We start from the raw sequence: 6,913 nt of genomic DNA, 5'->3' as shown, positions 1-6,913 counted from the left end.
CGGAAGCGAATGGGGAGAATGGGGACGGAATGACAAGGACGTTTTTAAAGGAGCAGTGTGCCCGTTCCGTATTGCTGCAAAGGGGGTTAGCTGCGTGTAAATCTCCCACAGTACTTTGTCCGATCTGATGCTGGTAATTGGCAGCCAGCATATCATTCGTTGGGGAAGGCGAATTAACATTTTAATGCTTCCATTCACTATGTCACAAGGACATGCCTGACCATGTGCAGAGTTCCAGTGACTTGGAACTGGATGTTGGATTTGAGGAGGCTGTCTTAGTATTTTCAAAGCAGGCCTTAATTTTTATACTGCCTGATCAGAAAAATCCTTTAAAAAAAAATACAATTATCAATTTTGGGATAAAACTATCAAAACAGTATAATCCCGAAGCGCTTACATAAATGAGCTGCTATGCAGCCTTTGCTTAGGAAATGTTTCCTAACTGATACGCAATGGTAGAGAGGTGTTGATGCAACCCAATCGTTATTATGGTCACAGTCCAGCATAAGGAGAGATCTGAAATGCAAGGCACCTGGATTGTTTTGGGTTAGGGAAAGCTGCTTCAGTGTCTTCAGGATGGGATAAAATGATTCCGCCTGCTTGCTTAACATCTTTTGGCAATTCTGCATCTCTTCAATACTATTACAGTGAATTTCAGAATGATGTCTCTGAAACAGCAGCACTTTGCCCTAAATCAGTGTTTTCAACCCAGCAACTTAAAAATGCATGGATTTCTGAATGCTTTCCTGTTCTTTTGTGTTAGCAGGGGTTAACACAAAAAGAGTCCTGATAGATGAGATGCCTAATCTAGCAGGGTTCCCAGCTAGTTCCATTTGGGAAGCAAGCACAGAAGGAAAGGAGGATGTTCAGCAGTTATTCTTGTCTTCCTTCAGCAACAAGTTACGACAACTGCTGTACAACACTCTGTAGAAAGTGACAACTTGAGTACTGAAAAAGCATCAGTCAATATAATGGAGGTTGCTTCAATGCTAACTGTGGGCTAATATGTAAGCCAATACTTGAACTATGAAATTAAAATATTGGATTATCCAACTTTTATCCAGTGTAGTAATACATCCAAATTACAATTTTTTTGTTAAAGTTCCAATTGTTTGACATCTAAATAATTGCTTACTCAACAACGCATTCATTGCTAAGTCCTTCCTTGCATCTTCTTGGCAGTAGAGGATATATAGTTGAGCATATGGGAGATCTGTTTACTCTTGGAATACAGAGAGAGGGGGGAGGGGGAGGGAGAGAGAGAGGGAGACAGACAGACAGACACAGACACAGAGAATCATTGACTGAGATGGGTGGCCATACAAATCAAACAAACAAATACATGAATAAATATTTCAATATATATTAGTGAAGCTATTCTCCAAAGCACCTGCAGGCAGGAAAGAAGCAATAAATGGAAACTAATCAAGGAGAGAAGCAACTTAGAACTAAGGAGAATTGTCCTGACAGAACAATTAATCAGTGGAACAACTTGCCCCCAGAAGTTGTAAATACCTCAAAACTGAAAGTTTTTAAGAAGAGATTAGATAGTCATTTGTCTGAAGTGGTATATGGTTTCCTGTCTAAGCAGGGGGTTGGACTAGAAGATCTCCATGGTCCCTTCCAACTCTGTTTTTCTATTGTATTCTATTCTATATTTTATAGCTACACACACACACACCACACAATATTTTATATTTTATTTTATTAATGGATGGGTTTATTTGAAAGGAAGCTCTCTGGAAGTACTTGATGTTTTTACTTTGATTTTATGATGATTTACCATCAGGGTAATAGGGACTTTCTCTTTTTAAGACTATCTTGATGTTCTCTGTAAAGTAGGCCAGTACAGACAGGATTTCAGCATCAAGACAGGCTGTTATTAATTGGTTTTCCTCTGATCCTGCAATGGAGAATTATCCAAGCCCAACTAGGCTGCTTGAAAACTAGGGGAAATCCTGCTTACTTCTACTTGGCTAGTCCTAAAGGGATCAAACAGCATGCACATTTCTAGGTTCATAGGATATATGATAAACATGCAAAAATGCACATCAGTCTATCAGCCTAATTATCAGAAAAAAAGGTTTATTGAAAGAGGAAGAGACTAGAGGAAAGGGTGTGAGGTGTACAATTGAAAAAAGTGAATAAAATTCTAGATCTATTTAGAAAAAGTTAAAATTTTGATCTATTTAGCTGAAGGAAGTTAGTACCCACTCCTCTCCTAGAAAAATGAAATATTCTAGGAATTATTAAAAAGGCAGAATATTATATTGCCCTGGGTGAGAAATGGAGAAGCATGTTTTTAGGCAAGAAACAGACTCACTCTGAATAGCCCCCACCATTCTCAATAGCCCACAGCAGATGCACTTAAGAGATAAAGAGATAGCTAGGTCTATTCATAGGAAAATGCCCTCACCCAAGATCCAACAAAGGTGAGATTAAAAAAAGACTTGGAATCTTCCTGCTGGAGACTTGAATATATTCATTAAGTGACATTGGCTGGAATTCAGCACAGTAAAAGAATGCTAGGAAATAAAGACTAATATAAACATAAAGGTTCCCCTTGCACATATGTGTTAATTATTCCCAACTCTAGGGGGCGGTGCTCATCTCTGTTTCAAAGCCGAAGAGCCAGAGCTGTCCAAAGACGTCTCCATGATCATGTGACCGGTGGCAGGACTAAATGGCGAAGGCGCATGGAACGCTGTTACCTTCCCCCCAAAGTGGTCCCTATTTTTCTACTTGCATTTTAACGTGCTTTCGAACTGCTAGGTTGGCAGAAGCTGGGACAAGTAATGGGAGCTCACTCCGTTATGCAGCGCTAGGGATTCGAACCACTGAACTGCCGACCTTTCTGATCGACAAGCTCAGTATCTTAGTCACTGAGCCACCACATCTCTAATACTAATAAAGTCCCTAATAAAGACTGCTAAATTCCACATAAACTCCACAGAATTTGTGGAGAACCCCAAACTAAAGATATGTTCAACCAACTGCAGCTATCACTATTAAAAAAAAAATCCTTTTAAGTTTTAAACAGGTCAAACCATCCAGAGCCTGTTAATGTTGCCCTGAATAACTCGCAATACACTTTCTGGAACTTGGTACATTTGCAAGAAATCTAGGACTTGATTGTATAAAAATCATCTCTGAATGTAAGCACAGCAATCTGGAGACAATAAAGCCACACCTACCACTCTAGGGCCACTGTTCTGACCCCCCCTTCTCCGTCAGGAATGAAAGCCAAAACAGATGTACAAAAGAATGTTTTAATCAGTCCAGGCTCTCGTTGGCTGCAAGCCCAAAATAAACAAAGAGATAATCACTCTGGCAAAAAGTCCTATACTCCGACGCAGCACTGCAAACAGGCTTCTCACAGCAACTCACTTCTCCAAGTTGGTTTCTGTTAATTCGTGAATGTGAACGAGAACGTTGACTCCTGCAACCAGGGCGTGGCACAAACCGTCTTTTATAATCATTTCCTACAATTACGCAGTTGTTCCTTCCGTCGAGTAGCCCTTCGTCTGCATGCATCCTGAAACAACTCCCAAATGTTTTCCTGAACATTCCCTTTGATCCAATGCTCTGCCGCCACCTGGTGGCCAACCAGTCTCTCCTCACCCTGCTCAGAGTCGACACCCTGTCCAGGGTCCTCCACCTCCTCCAAGGCCGACTCATAGGACCCCTCGTTGTCGGAGTCTGGCAGCAGTTCCAACGGCTCCTGCCGGGCCACAACAGGTCACTATGCCTACATTTGTTGGTATCACACAGGGTTAAATCTTTCCCTTAATACTGCTTTCCTTGGGGTTATCTGTAACAGCTACTCTAGGTGTTTATAATGGACTTCATTTTTTCTCTGTATCTAACCTCAATCCTGATCGTTAGAAATTACGAAGCACCATTTTGCATGCATGTGTTTGCATATGTGTGGATGCCTATGAGTCAGTTTGTCTCCTGATGACTGCCTGGACAAATCTCTAGTTTTCTTGGCAGCGTTATTCAGGCGTGGATTGCCATTGTCTCCTTCCTGGGGCTGAAGGAAAGTCACTGGCTCAAGGTCGTCCAGCTCGGTGTGAACTGGCTCTCATTTTGAACATTGCCTGTTGTATTATTTGATAAAATGCTTCAATCAACATCTGTTCAGTTCTTTCAGTTAAAGTCTTTGCTAATTGCTGCAAATATTTTTGTAGGGCTAAGTTCAAGGTTTGTTGCATAGGTAATTTTTTCGGGACAGGGTAGTAAACAGCAGAATTCAAGCCAAAGGCTGGAGATAGATATGCAAGCATAGGGACATAGATTGTTCTTTTAACGGAAGCCACCTCAAAATATTAGTCTAAATTTCTAAACATTAATAATAGAGCTTATTTCTCGGCTAAGTATGCTTTTCACTGTGTAATTGTGACTTGTACATTTAGCCAACAAAGTCTATTGCTGAATTCTCAATATCAGAAGGGTAAGAATTATGCTGGAGTTATTGCAATGCCTTTGTTCTGACCTAGGCTTCTCAAGAGCATGAAGCACGACAAAAAACCCTTTTATTAATTTACTGTGAATTCTGCTCATTCACATCCAGCTAAGTCTTTCAAGGGAGGATTTACTGTCACAGACCTTATCTGGTTTGGAGAAATGCCAGGCCGATATCTGTAAAACTTGGCAAGGAGTCTCGAAGAGTCACGAACCAATTAAGTGAACTAATTTTCTCCTGCAAACTCCACTCCCCTTTCGCTCCTCTTTTATTTCATCTGGGAGGAGCCATTCATCATCCACCTGTAGCCTTACTCCCTAACCCTGTTCTTTAGCTGTTCTCTTCATCTGGGAACTCTGTGCATGCGCACACTGGGAACAGGCTCCAGCTGTTTGTCTGCCTCACCGATGTCTGACTCTGAAGGCAGCCGATAACTAGCACATGGTCCTGGCCCCCTCTCTGCCTCCGACAGAGCCCTCATCAGAGCCTTCCCCAGACTCCAGGACTGGCCCATGTTCCTCCCCAGCCTCCTCACTGTCCGAATCTGCTGCCAGCTCTGCTGGCGAGCCACAACAGCGTTGCAGAGACCATCATTATTCAAATAGATAGCAACGTGGCACCAACTATCTGGTTCTAGTATTTAGCTCATAAAAACACCAACATATAATGTAATCTGCTTTTTTCAAGGTACTAACTGGCATAGATTCTAACAAATGAAGTGTGTGGTCAATGTATGCATGAGTTTGGCAAGAATCTAGAGAATGGGAATCTCACAAGATTTTCAAAAACAAAAGTTACCTTGGGAGGAAAAGTCAGCATAGCATTGTTCTATTCCAGTGTTTCTCAACCTTGGCAGCTTGAAGATGGGTGAGCTTCAACTCTCATGCTGGCCGGTGAATTCTGGGAGTTGACATCACCCATCTCCAAGCTGCCAAGGTTGAGGAACTCTGCTCTATTCAATGATGATATCCCATTAGCAAACTGGTTGTCTAAAGAGATTTGTGAGACACCAACTTTGGAATGCTTTAAGTATCAAACTAATAATCTTTCTGTCTGAAGGCTATTAACCAAATTAATTGCTTCATTGTTTTTCCCCTATTTTTTTTTAAATTCTTTTGAACCACCAAGGAACAGAAAAGTATGTTATAATACATAGTGAGAATCCAATTTTTGTTCTTCGTTTCCAATACGAGTTGTCTGAAAAACCAGACAACCTAAAATCGTCAGAAACGGCATTATATTTATACAGTAAGATCAGTTCTTGCAAGAAACCATAGATCGCACATTATCTACTTGAGACTGGCAAGGGACATGTTTTGGAAGCCATACTTGTCAGGTTCAGAGAGTTCACGCAGATACACAATTGCTTTGATGGTATGTAACTCTTTTGAAACAATAATCAAGGTTCTATCCAGTCTGTTTCTTTCTTCATTCACCCTGTGCATTTTTAAAGCAAACAGAACAAGACCTAATCCATGCTGATCTAAGGAACTATTCCCATCTTTACTGAACTCTCAAGAAAACGTTTTGGTTGATTGAAAATAGTCAGGGGAATTTTTTGTAATACCATGACTGCTTAATTGGTGGGATAATGCAAATTTTTGATGTATTTAACTGCATTATAAACATCAATAAGCTTTGCACAATATGGGTATTAAATAATTTTAAGACTTCATTAAGGGCTGTGTTGCGATAGGTTTTCCATAGTTAATTGGGTACAATAATATGAAAAAGGCAGAATAATTGAGTAGATAGCATCTTTGGAACTGCTCCGGAGAGAACAGTGAGTTCTAATGAATCTTGGAGGTAGGAGCCACTTCTCCACAATCTGGTCTTAAGCCATTCCAAAATACATTGACAATTTATTCTAGTGAGACAGAAAATATGTTGGAGGTGAGAAGGAGAATTAAAAAGGGTTCTTGCCGAGTATAAACAGTCCTTGATTTATGGACCCCAAAATTTATGTTGCTAAGTCAAACATTTGTTGAGTTTTGCCCCATTTTACAATTTTCCTTGCCACAGTTGTTAAGTGGCTCATAGCAGTTGTTATGTTTAAGGTAATATGGTTGTAAAGTGAACCTGGCTTCCTCGTTGACTTGGCTTGTCATGTGGTTACAAAAAATGATCACCTGATCCTGGAACACTGCAACCATCATAAATATGAGTTGGTTGCCAGGAGTCTGAATTTTGATCACACGGCCATGGGGATGCGGCAACTATTGTGTGAAAAACGGTCATAGTTCACTTTTTTTCTGTGCCATTGTAACTTGAACAGTCACTAAAACAAACTGTTACAAGTTGAGGACTACCTGTATGACTCTTGCTTATTCATTATGAACTGGGTGGCTTCTACAAAGTTTTGCCTTCACTTTGCTTTCATTCCCAGGATATTTATCTTAGTATAAAAAGAACTTGAGAAATAGTACATTCCACTCTTGGAAGTGTGCA

Source organism: Thamnophis elegans, chromosome 5 (assembly GCF_009769535.1).
Source record: "Thamnophis elegans isolate rThaEle1 chromosome 5, rThaEle1.pri, whole genome shotgun sequence".
NCBI classification, from domain to species: domain Eukaryota; kingdom Metazoa; phylum Chordata; class Lepidosauria; order Squamata; family Colubridae; genus Thamnophis; species Thamnophis elegans.
Note: the sequence above shows the minus strand (reverse complement) of the source record.